This window comes from Mus musculus, chromosome X (genome assembly GCF_000001635.26).
Source record: "Mus musculus strain C57BL/6J chromosome X, GRCm38.p6 C57BL/6J".
Classification (NCBI taxonomy): Eukaryota; Metazoa; Chordata; class Mammalia; order Rodentia; family Muridae; genus Mus; species Mus musculus.
Window position 1 is genome coordinate 80,907,028 of NC_000086.7, and position 17,028 is coordinate 80,924,055.

Genomic DNA, 17,028 nt, shown 5'->3' on the forward strand with positions numbered 1-17,028 from the left:
GATTTATATTGAGTTGGAGGTCAACTACTGCTTCAAATTTATTTTGTAAGATTGCCTTAAGACAACATCATTTATCTAGTTTTCCCTAATGTATTTATATACACCATTGTTGTTTTTTAACTGAAGTGAATGTCTTGATCATTTTAAGAACTATAAAATAAAATAAAATGAAATGAAATATTAAAATAAAATAAAATTTCACTTACTACAAAGCTTAAGCAACAGAAATGTATTTCTCACAGTTCTTCTTGTGTATGTGTGTGTGTGTGTAAATATGTGGCTGTTCATTTAATTTCATTCTTTTTTAATTAAATTATTTTTACACTCCATATTTTATCCCCCATCCACTCTCTGACTGTTGCACATCTCAAACATCCTCCCCACCACCTGTCTCCATGGATGTCACCATCCCCCACCCTATCTGACCTCTAAACTCCCTGGAGCCTCCAGTCTCTTGAGGGTTAAGTGAATTATTTCTGAATGAAAACAGACCTGGAAGTCCTCTACTATATGTGCCTTGGGATTCTCACATCAGCTGGTCTATGCTGTCTGTTTGGTGATCCAGTATTTGAGAGAAATTGGGGGTCCAGATTAATTGAGACTGCTGGTCTTCCTACAGGATTGTCCTTCTCCTCAGCTTCTTTCAGCCTCCCCTAATTCAACAACAGGGGTCAGGTGATTCTTTCCATTGATATTTCTCACAATTCTATAAATTGAAATTCTAAGACCAGGTACCAAACATGGTTGAGTTCTACAAAGTTAGATGTCTCTTCCTAGCTGTAGACTTTCACCTTCTTGTATCTATTGAAATGGGGGAGAGATTTTTCATTGGTTCCTTTTATTTTTTTCTGGTCTTATTGTTTTTTTTTCTTATTGAATATTTTCTTTATTTACATTTCAAATTTTCTGTGGTCCCATTTGTCGATTGTTGATCTTAGAGCATATGCCATTGGTATTCTGTTCAGGAATTTTCCCCTGTGCCCATATCTTCAAGGCTCTTCCCCACTTTCTCTACTATTAGTTTCAGAGTATTGGTTTTATGTGGAGATCCTTGACCCACTTGGACTTGAGCATTGTACAAGAAGATAAGAATGAATTGATTTTCATTTTTCTATTTGCTAACTAACAGTATAGCCAGCACCATTTGTTGAAATGCTTTCTCTTTTCCACTGGATGGTTTTAGCTCCTTTGTCAAAGATCAAGTGACCATATGTGTCTGGGTTCATTTCTGTATCTTCAATTCTAGTCCATTGATTCTCTTGCTTGTCTCTGTACCAATACCATGCAGTTTTTATTACCATTGCTTAGCAATACAGCATGAGGTCAGGGATGGCCATTCCCCCAGAATTTCTTTTATTATTGAGAATAGTTTTTGCTATCTGCAATGGTTTATATATCCTTGGACCAGGGAGTGGCACTATCTGGAGGGAGGTGTGGCCTTGTTGGAATAGGTGTGACCTGGTTGGAATGGGTGTGTCACTGTGGGTGTGGGCATAAGATCCTCACCCTAGTTGCCTGGAAGTCAGTCTTCCATTAGTAGCCTTTGGATGAAGACATAGAACTCTCAGCTCCTCCTGCACCATGCCTGCCTGGATACTGCCATGCTCCCACCTTGATGATAATGGACTGAACCTCTGAATCTGTAAGCCAGCCCCAATTAAATGTTGTTTTATTAAGACTTGCCTTGGTCATGGTGTCTGTTCACAGCAGTAAAACCCTAACTAAGACAGAAGTTGGTACCAGGGACTGGGGTATTGCTGTGATGGGCCTGACCATGCTTTTATTTGAAAGAATGTGGATTTTTGGACTTTGGATTTGGAACTCAGTGGGATGCTTTAAATGGAGCTTAATGGGTCATCCTAGTAGGAATATGGAAGACTTTGTTGCTGGGAGTAATTTGGACTTTGTTAACTTGGTCTAAGAGATTTCAAAAGAGAAGAATTTCAGTATGTGGCATAAAGACTGTTTTTGAGGTATTTTGATGAGGAATGTGGTTACTTTTTGCCCTTGTCTGAAAAGTCTGCCTGAGGCTAAGGTGAAGAGACTTGGATTAATTGCATTAATTGCATTGACAAAGGAAGTTTCAAAAAGCCCAGAAGAGACTCTGTTCTCTGGTTAAGTCTCACAAAGAGAAGTTTGAACAAGCATAGCAAGTTTAGAAAGGCCAAATATAAAATATATGGTTCAAGTATTAAAGGCATACCAGGAAGTGAAATGGAGCAAAATCCTGTGTTCTAGGAAATAACAGATTAAGTGAGCGGGACCTTGGGGCAAGATCCTACTCAGCTGAATTTAGATCCAGGCATGGTGGTACATACCTTTAATCCCATGAGACAGGCATGCTGATCTCTGCATTCAAGGTCAATCTATAGAGCAAGAACCAGGATAGCCAAGCTTAGGCAGTGAAGGATTTAGAAAACATAAAGCCAGTGATAATGTAATAGTACAAGGGGATCATGTTCTAGTTCCTGTAAACAGCAGAACTCAGCAGCTTCAGCCATGTGGCTCTGGCTCTAGAGTTAAGAATGGAAGGAACTACTGGGACAATTGATGCTGGTTAGCTGGAGCTAAGACATTAGCAATGATTAAGAAGAGACCAGCATCACTGAGTTGAAATCTGGGAGTTGTTTTCTGGGAGCACAAAGAAGCTGTGTTCAAGAATTAGCCAAGGTTGTACCTCGTGCTGCAGCTGGACTTAGTAATGTGAAAGAGTCACCCAGGTGGTACTGGTTTTGAAGGTATGAAGGTGTCATGAAGAACAGCTGAGGGTTGGCACTGTGAGAGGTCATGGAAGGCCATTGGAGAAGGTGTAGCCTCAGCTGTAGTTGATGGTCCAGGACTGAAGGGGTCAGGCAAAGGATTTGATGCTTGGCACCATGAAGAGAGCTTATGAGAGGCTATTTGTGAAGCCTAGTTGGAGTGGAACACCCCAGTGTATTGGAGATGTCAGTATCATGGGATGATTACCAAGAACAGCAGCTTTAGTGGAGTGGATCAACCTGAGCTTAGAGTGCTACAGAGGGTAGAGCTGTAGAAGTGATGTCAGCCCTTAGGAGGAGTCCAAAAGATCAAGTGGAATCCCATACACTGAAACAAGAAGCTGTAACATTGAAATTGCCTTGGAGACTCAAAGCTGTTAAAGATGACAGAGCCATGGGATACATGCTGAGGAAAGCTACTAACAGGGAGTGGAACCAGCCCAGGAGAAAGCAGTTTGTTGCAATCAACAAAGATGAAAAAGGAGTGAAGATCTGAAGACGGTTTTGACATCAGCCATGGAGATGCAGAGTTTGGAGTTTGCCCAGCTGGTTTCCTGCCTTGCTTTGAGGATTACAATTAATTAGTTGGATGAATCTCAGAAGAGACCTTGAACTTTGGACTGTTAACTTTGTTGAGACTGTTGTAGACTATGAAGACTTTGAAAGTTGGACTAAATGCATTTTGCATTATGCTGTGTTTAAGTATGCCCCCCCATAGACTCATGTTTTTGAACAAGTCTATGGGGACAAGGGAGTGGAATGTGATGGTCTGTATATCCTTGGACCAGGGAGTGGCACCATCTGGAGGTGTGGCCTTGTTGGAATAGGTGTGACCTGGTTGGAATGGGTGTGTCACTGTGGGTGTGGATATAAGGTCCTCACCCTAGTTGCCTGGAAGTCAGTCTTCCATTAGTAGCCTTTGGATGAAGACATAGAACTCTCAGCTCCTCCTGCACCATGCCTGCCTGGATACTGCCATGCTCCCACCTTGATGATAATGGACTGAACCTCTGAATCTGTAAGCCAGCCCCAATTAAATGTTGTTTTATTAAGACTTGCCTTGGTCATGGTGTCTGTTCACAGCAGTAAAACCCTAACTAAGACACTATCCTAGGTTTTTTTTGTTGTTGTTGTTATTCCAAATGAATTTGCAAATGGCTCTTTCTAAATCTATGAAGAATTGAGTTGGAATTTTGATGGTGATTGCATTGAATCTGTAGATTGCTTTGGTCAAGATGGCCATTTTTACTATATTAATCCTGCCAATACATGAGCATGGGAGGTCTTTCTATCTTCTGAGATCTTCTTCAATTTCTTTCTTCAGAGACTGGATGTGAAAGATCCTGGCAGAATGTAAAAGAACACAGAAGCCCTGAAATTGGCAAGATAGATGTCAGTGTTAGCAGAACTAGCTTCACTGATTTAGAAAAATAGAGGTGCACAATGCTCTGGCCACTCCTTGAACCTGTGTGTCTGCCAATGTTCTGACCAGGTGTGTGCCCATTGTTGTACCTTCATTAGACTCTTTCCTTGTACCCCTCCCATACCCATTTCTTGAGAATAGACATTGTTTAGATCTGGAAATCCCCTAATCTCCCCCTTCTCCTTTCCCCCCTGAGGGCCTATAAAAACTGGGAACTCTTTCCCCTCTAGGTCAACTCCTCTGCCCCTGCGTGGGATATGAGTCGTCCCCAGAGCTCTGGCTTTCCCCGAATAAAGCCTCATGTGGTTTGCAACAAGCTCGGTCTGTCGTGAGTTCTTGGATGTCCGCTATTGTCCTGAGGCCTGAGCGAGGGGCTCCTCTCGGAGTCTTTCAGATGTTCTTGTCATACAGATCTTTTACTTCCTTAGTCACACAAAGGTATTTTATATTTTTTGTGACTATTGTGAAAGGTGTTGTTTCCCTAATTTCTTTCTCAGCCTGTTAATCCTTCCAAGGCTACTTATCAGTTTGAGTTAATTTTATATCCAGACACTTTATTGAAGTTGTTTATTAGGTCTAGGAGTTCCCTGGTAGAATTTTGGGGGTCACTTAAATATGTGATCCTATCATTTGCAAATAGTGATAGTTTGGCTTCTTACTTTCCAATTTGTATACCTTTGAACCCCTTTTGTTGTCTAATTGCCCTCGATAGAACTTCAAGTACTTATGTTGAATAGATAGGAAGAGAGTGGGAAGCCTTGTCCACTCCCTGATTTTAGTGGGATTTCTTCAAATTTCCCTCCATTCAGTTTAATGTTGGCTACTTGATTTTCTGTATATCGCTTTTACTATGTTTAGGTAATGGCCTTGAATTCCTGATCTTTCCAAGATTTTTAACATGAAGGGATGCTGATTTTTGTCAAAAGCTTTTTCAGCATCTAATGAAATGATCAAGTGATTTTTTTTTCTTTATGTAGTGGACTATGTTGCTCAATGTCCATATATTGAAACATTCTTGCATATCTTGGGTGAAGCCTACTTGATTATGATGAATGATCGTTTTTATGTTTTTGGATTCAATTTACAAGAATTGTATTTTTTATTTTCGCATTACTGTTCTTAATGGAGATTGGTCTGAAGATCTCTTTCTTTAGTCTTTGTGTGGTTTAGGTTTAAGCATAATTGTGGCTTCATAGAATGAATTGGGTAGTGTACCTTTTGTTTATATTTTATGGAATAGTTTGAAGAGTATTGGTATTAGGTCTTCTTTAAAGGTCTGATAGAATTCTCCACTAAAACCATCTGGTTCTGGGCTTTTTCTAGTTGGGAGACAATTAATGACTGCTTCTATTTCTTTAGCGGTTTTGGGACTGTTTAGATGGTTTATAGGGTCCTGTTTAAACTTCAGCATCTTGTATATATCTAGAAAATTGTCCACTTTATCCAGATTTTTCAATTTAGTTAAGTATGAACTTTTGTAGTAGGAGCTGATGTTTTTTTGAATGTCCACAGTTTCCATTTTTATGCCTCCCTTTTCATTTCTGATTTTATTAATTTGGATACTGTCTCTGTGCACTCTGCTTTATCTATCTTGTTGATTTTCTCAAACAACCAGCTCCTGGTTTTCTTGAACCTTTGTATAGTTCTTTTTGTTTCCATTTGGTTGATTTCAACCATGAGTTTGATTATTTCCTGCAGTCTAATTCTCTTGGCTTTATGAGCTCCTTTTTGTTCTAGAGCTTTCAGGTGTGCTTTCAAGCTGCTATGTAAGCTTTCTCCAGTTTCTTTTTGGAGGCACTTAAAGTTATGATCTTTCCTGTTACCACTGCTTTTATTGTGTTCCACAAGCTTTGGTACAATTTGTCTTCATTTTCATTAAATTCTGAAAAGTCTTTAATTTCTTTCTTTATTTCTTCCTTAACAAAGTTATTGAGTAGAGCATTGTTCAGTTTTCATGTGTATGTGGGTTTTCCATTATTTTTGCTGTAATTTAAGACCAGGCTTAGTCCATGGTGATCTGCTAGGGTGCATGGAATTATTTCAGTCTTCTTCTATCTGTTGAGGCCTTTTCTGTGACCAATGATGTGGTCAATTTTGGAGAAGTTACCATGAAGTGCTGAGAAGAAAGTATATTCTTTTGCATTAGGATGAAATGTTGTATAAATATCTGTTAATTATTTCTGTTCATATCTTCTGTTAGTATCACTATGTCTCTGTTTAGTTTCTCTTTCCATGATCTGTCCATTGCTGAAAGTGGGATGTTATGTGTGATTTAAGTTTTAGTAAAGTTTCTTTTATGCATGTTGGTTCCATTGCATTTGGAGCATAGATGTTCAGAGTTGAGAGTTCATCTTGGTAGATTTTTCTTTGACATGTATGAAGTGTCCTTCCTTATCTTGTTTGATAATGTTTTGTTGAGGGTCGATTATATTTGGTATTTGAATGGCTATTCCAGCTTGTTTCTTGGGACCATTTGCTTGAAAATTTGTGTTCCAAACTCTCACTCTGAGGTAATGTCTGTCTTTGTCACTGAGGTGCATTTCCTGTATACAGCAAAATGTTGCGTCCTTTTTAAAGTATCCAGTATGTTAGCCTATGTCTTTTTATTGGGGATTTGAGTCCATTGATGTTAAGATATGTTAAGGAAAAGTGATTGCTCCTCCTTGATATTTTTGTTGTTAGAGGTGTAATTATGTTTGTGTGCCTATCTTGCTTTGAGTTTGTTGAAAGATTACTTTCTTGCTTTTTCTAGAGTGTAGTTTCCCTTCTTGTGTTGGTGTTTTCCATTTATTATCCTTTGTAGGGCTGGATTTGTGGAAAGATATTGTGTCAAATTTGGTTTTGGTATGGAATACCTTGGTTTCTCCATCTATGGTAATTAAGACATTGGCTGTGAATAGTTTTCTGGGCTGGCATTTATATTATCTTAGGGTCAGTATGACATTTGCCCAGGATCTTCTAGCTTTCATATTCTCTGGTGAGAAGTCTGGCGCAATTTTGATATATATGCCTTTATATGTTACTTGACTTTTTTTCCCTTACTGCTTTTAATATTATTCTTTTTTTTAATGTGTTTGGTGTTTTGATTACTATATGACAGGTATTTCTTTTCTGGCCCAGTCTATTTGGAGTTCAGTATGCTTGTATGTTCATGGGCATCTCTTTCTTTCGGTTAGGGAAGTTTTCTTCTATAATTTTCTTGAAGATATTTACTGACCCTTTAATTTGGAAATCTTCACTCTCTTCTATACCTATTATCCTTAGGTTTGGTCTTCTAATTGTGTCATGGATTTCTTGGATGTTATGGGTTATGAGCTTTTTGCATTTTGCATTTTCTTTGACTGTTATGTCAGTGTTTCCTATGGTATCTTCAACCCCCTGAGATTCTCTCTTCTATCTCTTATATTCTTTTGGTGATGCTTTCATTATGACTCCTGATCTCTTTCCTACGTTTTCTATCTCCAGGGTTGTCTCACTTTGTGATTTCTTTATAGTTTCAATTTCCGCTTTTGGATTTTTTTTTTCTCATTTTTTCCATGTTTGATTGCGTTTTTCTTTAATTCTTTAAGGGATTTTTGTGTTTCCTATTTAAGGGCTTCTACCTACTTACAAATGTTCTTCCTTTCTTTAAGGAAGTTATTTATGTCCTTCTTACAGTCAGTCCTGTGTGGGAAGCCACATGTGCCATTACAGGGTGATGCTGGCTACTGCTGGCCACCATGCATAAGTTTGGGTAGACACCCAATGTGTACATATGCAGTTAAGTTTTTTGCCAAGATGAGGTTTTGAGAATATAACCAATCAGATGAGAGACATGTAAATGAGGTAGTAAGCATCACCAATCCGGGTGTGAGACACACCTCTCCTAGGCCTATATAAGCAACATCAGTTCTGGGCTCGGGGTCTTTTCACCTCTGCAATCAAGCTCTCCCAATAAACGTGTGCAGAAGGATCCTGGTGTGGCGTCTGCTTTGCTGGTGAGTTGGGCGCGCACAAGAGTCCTGTATCATCATAATGAGAAGTCACTTTAGATCTGAGTCTTGCTTTTCTGGTGTGATGGTGTATACAGGGCTTGCTACGGTGGGAGAATAAGGTTCTGATGATGCCAAGTAACCTTGGTTTCTGTTGCTCATGTTTTTATGTTTGCGTCCCACCATCTGATTATCTCTAGTGCTCCCTGCCCTTGCTATATCTGACTGGAGCCTGGTCTTCCTGTAATCCTGGTTGAGTCAGAACTTTTTAGAGTACAGCTGTCTCTGTGTTCCTGTGATTCCGGTATCCTGTGAGCCTGAGATTTTGGTTTTGTCATATTTCTTGGGATTTAAGCTGCCTCTGAGACCCTGAGATCCTCGTGTGACCAAGCTTCTGGGATCCTGTGATTCTTTTTTCCTGTGATACTGAGTGTGCTAGAGCACCTGGGAGTAGAGACTCCTCTGGGGGCTACATCTTTGATTCCTTTTATAAGCATACTAGTTATCATCACAAAGGTTGAACCTTCCTGGTCTAGTTACCTCTTCAAAGTTCCAAGTCATGATGATGTCACATTGAAGTTTAAGATTATAATAGATATATTATGAGAAATCCTTAGATAGATAGATAGATAGATAGATAGATAGATAGATAGATAGATAGACAAATAGATTCCATGTGTGGAATTCAACCAAATCATTCTGTCATTTCTGTGTCATCCATGTATTTCACACATATGCTTCTTTGTGAATTAATTTAAACCACTTAGCAGAATGGATCAAAGCACATAGAAATAGAAGCACAAATAGTGCTATCAGCATCTTATCCAAAGTTAGATATCAATTGATTTGCAAGCCTGTCTTGCTCATCAGTAGATGTATTACCCTGAACAGAATGAGTCTAATGTTAAAAAGCCAGGTACTGGGTTCATGAGCAGATAATGGCATGAGTAAATACTCATGGGAGGGATGGGACAGAACAACTATTTTTCACATAGATCTATAGTGAAACAGGCTTCATGAGAAAGGTAAAAAGAAAAGACTTTGTATACATTGAATTAAATTCTCATAATATAATATATCTTAAGTTTTCCCATGTCACAGTGAAATGAATAATTAAAATGCCTATTATCTTTTAGACTTGCAGAAAATAATGAATTTCACATATCTGCTTCGCAACTTTATTAACTGCAATTGTTTCCTCTTTTAAGTGGTAGTGGTAATCTTACTCTTGATTTCTTTTTTTTTATTATTCAGTGAGGTAATTATGTTTTCACAGTTATATTTGCATGATTGTATTCAGAGCTCTCATTTCTAATAAATGAATACATAAAAAAGACAACATGATAATATTGGATATTGAGGAAATAAGTACTTTAAAGGCCCACATATAATTGAGGCCTTAATTAAAATACTGGTCTAATAGTAAAACTTTAGTTATAAGTCTAGATTTTATTTATCTTATGTGTATAAGTGTTCTGTTTACCTATATTCTCCTGAAACTGGAGATGGTGATCAGTGCTAAGAATCAAATCACTCCCAAATGTGGAAAAGGCATCTGTCTCAAAACTTCCCAGTGGTGACTGAGTGAGTAGCAATTTGGGTATGTCTACACTTCTGAGCTTCAATATGACCCAACATGATAATTTTACAAAATAAAATGTATAGTCAAATAAAACCCTGAAATATAATTCCTCTGTAAAACTCACTGTAAAATTGTAAATCAGTGTGAGTGGTGTTCTTTTTTTGCCATTATCTAACTTAGTATTTATATGATAATGGATCACAAAGATGAAATTTTGGTACCCAAAAGTAACAAATATTTAAAAATATTTACAATATATAACAAGCATAATCTCCTTGGAACTACTGAGTCTATCAAACATTTTCCTGATGTCACATGATTCTACAAAAGTTTTGTGACAGTTCATATTTTGTGAGTAGGAAAAAATGTCACAAATAACATATGTGTGAGGTTTTTATTTATAGATTTATAATTGTTTTTAGTTCACATACTAAATGGTACATGCCAGTGAATGCTTGTACTATATGCTCTTGGGTGGCTGAAAAAAGAGATTTACAATTACAGGAAGTTTAATGCCAGCATGAACTAGACAGTAAGTTCCAGAAAGGAAAAAGAAAAGAGACTGAAGAAAAGCATAAAGAGTATTGGGGAAAGTGCTAAAAGAAATTTGTACTTTTCCCTCTTCCATAACATTGATTCAGATTTGCCTTACATGTACAAGGCATTAGCAATATTTTGAGAAGTCTTCACCTTTTTTCTGGATATTAATTCACTGAAGCTATATCATATTTTAATTGCTTATGCAGTTTTGCAATAGTTATGGGAGTGGCTCACACATAATATAGATATTCTATGAATATTTCCTAACTGAATATTTAAGGAAAAAGCACTAAAGCTTGAAAATAGGTGTGAGTCTCAAAATACAACTGAGAAGGAAAATTAGAATTTTTTAGAGACAGTTGGAGTAAAAGAGGGGCTTATTTATTTAAAACTTTTGGTAAGCTACATTGAATTATTTCAGAGAATACAAGACATGCAATAAAATTCTAAAGCACTTAGTTCCCAAATTTAGGCTGTATTCTTGATTCATAAATAAACTTCAAGGAGAGCTGAAAATCATAGGAACTATTTTAATTATTTGTGTGTTTATATATTTTTTACTTGTACATGATTGAAACCATAGCCTTGTGTATGTTAGGCAAGTATTTTAACACTGATTAACATTTGTGACCCTTTTTTGTTTTTATTTTGAGACAGGTTCTAAACGATTTGCCTATGCTTAAATTGATTCTGTAGCATGGGAAGGTATAGAACTCTCCATTTTAAGTCTCTTCCTCTCAAAAGCAGAGTTTATATTTATGTACCTCTATGCCTGGCTTGTTAAAAAAATGTTGACAGTGGGAAATATATTCTTCTCCAGGGAAGAGCACAGCAACTGTTTGTCTAATACTAAAAGGTCAGGGAGAAAAATATACAAACTCAAGAGTTTATATTTAGTAATATATATATGCACATACAAACACACATACACACACACACACATGCTCATACACACAAACACATACACATGTGTAATAACAATAAAAAGAGGATACGAATTAGAAAAACATTAAGGATGATTATGTGGAGTCTTGGTTTTAAGGAAGTAAAGGAAAGGGAGACATAATATAATTATATTATAGTTTCAAATATAAAAGAAAAAATAATGATTTATGAAAATGTGCACTGTAACTGATCTTTCATTTTATATAGTAAATTAACCACACACAAGTGTTTTCTTCCACCAAAACCTACAGTCTTACAAATCTCAGGACAAAGTGGATGGTACAAAATAAAAATGCCCTTGTGTTATTTGGTAGTTATATAGTCATACATACAAACAGAGATAAAGGAAGAAAGAAAACCCTTTTTCTTTTCTTAACCACTTAGGTAACTCAGCTCTTGGAAATTTGGTAAGATGAGCCCATTGATTGCAATAAATGCCTCTGTGCAACAAAACATTCCACATGGGAGGGCAAAAAACAAACATGAGCTACATGATCTAACACAGAGTGAACTACATAGATATGTAATTTTTAAAAATAAACTATAGAGAAAAAAATCATTCCATTTCCTATTTTTTATGCATAATGTTTTCAATAGTAATGTTAACAAAGATACATAGAGACAGCAACAGAGAAGGAAACACGCAGAGAGAGAGAGAGACAGAGACAGACACAGAGGGAGTCCTTATTCTAATCCATTTTATGAGAAATTCTTTCTGGCAAGTCATCAGTGAGAAAAAGCAGAAACCTGATGAACATAAATCCCATGTTCTTTAGCTTAAGAACAAGTAAAGAATGTCAACAGCTATGCAATTAACAGCCTGTTCAATAGGTTCTAGGAGTTCTCAAAACAAGCATCCAAGTTCATAGCAGTATATCTCCAGCTGATGAACAGCACAAATGAAAAACAGAATCAAAGCAGAACCTTCTGACAGAGGTCGTAGTATACAGTAATGATGTCAATCTGTCCAGATAACAACAAAGAGATTTCTGTACCTTAGAAGTCTGCTTAGATCAAAGCATAAATTACATACGTATTAAAAGGTAAAGCTTAAGACACAAAATAGTCAGGTATTATATTATGAAAAGATAAATATATTATGGATATTACCACAAGCTTTGTTTTGTAAACTACTGGAAGCAAGATTTACTTCTTTCTTCTGAGAACTGTTTTTCAGCCTTAGAGCTTTCAAATTTTCATGTACATAATTCAAAGCCTTTAAAATTTAAGCTATAATTTCTTACAGTAATCTAATAAATCAGCACTTGGTACTAACAAATTATCAGGACATGCCATGTCTTTAAAAAAATAAGTCATAACTTAAGAGTAAAGAAAGAAGGTGTTTTCAAATCTGACAGCCCAAACAATAACTAATGGGGACATTTGTAACCTAGACAATGATATACAACAGGACTTTCAGTTGGAGTGCCTAAATTCAACAGAGACTTTAAATCTCTCATTTGAGACTTTTGGCCCATTGTTGGTCAATCATCAAGTTAATGAAGAATCTGGGACTTGTAAATTCAGACAGTAAATTTAACTTTTAACATTTGATTTATAAATAAGTTACTTTAGGAATTACATTTATAAATAAATTGAATATGAAATTATATATAAAATTAAGTATTTTATTTGTGAGTCGTACGTCTATAAAGAGACAACTTTGTCTCTTATCAGACAATGACAGGAACGTTTCAAGAAAAATGCCAAAATTTAGGAAGTTCAACAAAAGCACAAAATAATGAGTTAATCCTTATGGCTAATTCTCATTATATTTTATGTGTATGTGTGCAAACCTGTGTACGTGCCTGAAAAGGACAGAAGAGTCCCATAGAATCCAGAAACACTGAATCACCTGGAGCCGTGGTTACTATTGATTATTATCCATCTGATGGGGGAGTTAGATAATAATCTTGGGACTTCTGAAAGAGCAGGAAATGAATTATACTGCTGGACCATCTCTGTAGCCCCAAATTACTTATAACTTTAATATAGAGAGTTAATTTAAATACAGAATTTAGTTTATAATATTTTTAATCTATCACACAAAGGCCACCAAAAAGTCTTTATATACAAAGTTTCACCTGAAAAGATTCCGTCTAGTAACAGACGCTGAATTCTCATATCTTCCTTTTACCTTCAGACAGTTTGTGCACCTTTCACTTTCCTCTAACTTCTCCTGACAGTGAAATTGATTCTGTGCATATGTGGTCCTCTTATAACAATTTCACATGCATTTTGCATCCCTGGGTAATCATTTCCCATGACCCTCCAGATATGACACTGAAGCAGAAGAACACAAGGCTCGTTACAACCCCACCCCAAATAATCCCTTTTTTATTTATTCTCCAATTTCTCCTGAAAAGACAAGAAGGAAGGCATCATAAAGACACTCCAGTGGAACAAGCTCAAAGTCTTAAAGGGAATAAGAAATATTAGCAAGTTACTAACTCAGAATCTGTTTGGCTTCTCTGACTTTCTCTAACTTTTCATCAAAAAAAAAAACCAAACAAAAACAAACAAACAAACAAACAAACAAACAAAAAACACCATTGGCAAGCTATCTCCTGCAAACTAGCAACTTGACTGTGGACAGGCTAGACCCAGATCAATTCTAATGGATATTCATTGTGACAGTTCTTCAATCTCACTTTTGTCTCTATTATCTCACACAACAGTTGGTGTCCCAAAATACTTATTTTGCTGACAATTATAAATTAGATTAAACAAGCCATTTTTTCATTGCAGTTGCCATGTTCCTGGTCTATGTCCTGTATTTGAGAAAAGGAATATCTCTGTTGTCCTAGGAACACCTATATGATACTCTTGGCCATTGCTCACTCCTCTGATAAAATAGAGCAAGTTAATATCAAAGCAGCCTACAGCATTGTGATCACTAAGAATTTTTATGGAAAGTACCCACCTTTTTAATCCGTCTGTTTTACTGACTAGATAGGGGCACACTTCATTCCATCTGCCTCTGACATAAAGCCTCAAATTCGCATCTCAATAACAATGCAATCTCCTTCAAGGTGTGAGAAATTGTACACAATGATTATCTTTACAACCCTTATTCCTGGTGACTTCATTCAATGTCTTGTTTTCTATCATTTACAAATGCCTTGCTATACAGCTTCCTCAAAATGTGTGAGGACCACACAGTTGGGCTGCTTTGTGTAGCCTTTCCACTTGACAGCTGTGCTATTCCTCACAGCATGGTCTTCTTTAGGAGAACATGCTGAAAAGGTAAATTATGCTATCTCCAACTTCAGATAAAGTACTTATTTAATTGCACCAAGAATGTTTCTTGATGACAGGTTTGGGGGAGAACTTACATATATATAAGAGCACATGATAACATTTTAAATACAGACTTAATGATGGAGTGAATTTTAAGACTTGATTATTAGATAGTCATAAAACAAAATTGTATTTCAGAAATAAATAAAATAAAAGAACACTGAGTCTAAAGCCTGATATTTGCATCGAATGTTCACCCACATTCAAGATTTACTCTCAGTTGTGTTTAACATTACAGGATAATTTAAATTTAATGGGAATTCAGAATTATTGCACTTTTCTGCATTCATATGGGAATTTCAGAAACTTGGGCATGTCTACAGATTATTTAGCTAGTAAAAAGTTATGCAAAATCAGAGCAATAGTATTCACAATGTAGAAAAAATATCATCTTTTGCAATGCTGATGCGGCTTATTTAGAGCAAATATAAGCAAATAAAACAGTAAATAAAACATATGAGATTGTATAACATCAATTTATTTTTCATTGTTATTTCATTATTTTTTGTCTGTGTTTAGGAAGGCGGGACTAGCAAGTAGTCCGGAAACACCATCCTCAATAATATTATTCTCCATTAATTAATTAACTTTACATGCTGATCTGTGGTTCCCTCCTCCTGGTGAACTCCTCACACAGCTCCCCCACCCACCCATGTCCCCTACCCTTCTCTTCTGAGAGGCAGGAGCTCCACCTGATTATACCCCAATTTGGCACATCCTCTCCCATTGAGAGAGATTGGCAAGGCAGCCTAGGCAACAGCTTTAGGGACAGGTCCCGCTCAGTTATTGGGGGACCCACAAGAAGACTGAACTGCACGTCTGCTATATACAAGCTAGGGGCCTCTGTCCAGCTAGTATATGAGCTTTTTTGGTGGTTTAGTCTCTCAGAGCCCAAAAAGGATCCAGATTAGTGGACTTCTTTGGTCTTCCTGTGTAGTCCTATCTCCTGTAGTCCTATCTCCTTCAGGGCCCTCACTCTTTCCCCCAACTCTTTGATAAGAGGCCCTACACACCATTCAATATTTGAGTGTGGGTCTATGTATCTGTTTCAGTCAGATGCTGGGTGGAACTTCTCAGTGGACAGTTAGACTCCTATCACAAAGTATATCAAAGCACCATTAACAATGTCAGGGATTGATGTTTTTTTCCAAGGGATGTATCTCAGGTTGCAGATTATTGGTTGGAAAATCCCTCAGTGTGTTCTTCATCTTTGTCCCTGTTAGATGCTTGTACGAAGGAAAAATTTGGATTCTAAAGGAAAAAAAATGTTTTGGGTGGTTTGGTGTCCTCATCCCTCCATTGAGGGTCATGCATGGCCATAGGAAATTGCCACTTCAGGTTTCATATCCCCACTGCTAGGAATCTAAGCTAAAGTCACCCTCATAGATTTCTTGGGAATGTCCCATATCCCAGATCATGTCACCTCCTGAGTATGAGGTCTCTCAAATTTCTACTCTTCTTTTTTTCTTAAATTTATTTTATTTATATCTCTATTTAAATTTCAAATATTATCCACTTCCTGATTTTCCCTCTGGAAACCCCTCCTCCTCTCCTTTCCCCCCCTTCCCTTGCTCACCAACCCACACACTCCTGGCCCTGGAATTCGCCTACATTGGGGAATAGAGCCTTCACAGGACCAAGGGAATCTCCTACCATCAATAACCTACTACACCATCCTCTACTATATATACAACTAGAACCACAAGTCCCTCCGTGTGTAAACTTTGGTTGGTGGTTTAGTCCCTGGGAGCTCTGTGGGTACTGATTAGTTCATACTGTTGTTCCTCCTATGGGGCTGCAAAACTGTTCAGCTCCTTGGGTCCTTTCACTAGATCCTTTATTGTGCTCAGTCCAATGAATGGATGTGAACATCCACTTCAGTATTGGTCAGACACTGACAGAGTCTCTCAGAAGACTGCTATATCAGGCTCTGGACAGCAAACACTTGTTAGCATCCATAAGAGTATCTAGGTTTGGTGATTGTGTATGGGATGGATCCCCAGGTGGCGCAGTCTCTGGATGGTCATTCCTTCAGTATCTACTCCATACCTTGTTTCTGTAACTCCTTCCATGGGTATTTTGTTCCTCTTCTAAAAAGGAACGAAGTATCCACACTTTGGTCTTCCTTGTTCTCGAGTTTCCTGTGTTTTGTGAATTGTATCTTGGATATTCCAAATTCTGGGATAATATCCACTTATCAGTGAGTGCCTATCAAGTGTGTTCTTTTGTGACTGGGTTACCTCACTCAGGATGATATGCTCCAGATCCATCCATTTTTCTAATAATTTCATAAATTCCTTGCTTTCAATAGCTGAGTAGTACTCCATTGTGTAGATGTACCACCTTTTCTGTATCCATTCCTCTGTTGAGGGACATCTGGGTACTTTCCAGCTTCTGGCTATTATAAATAAGCCTGCTATGAACATAGTAGAACATGTGTCCTTATTACCTGTTGGGGCATCTTCTGGGTATATGTCCAGGAGCTGTATTGCTGGGTCTTCAAGTAGT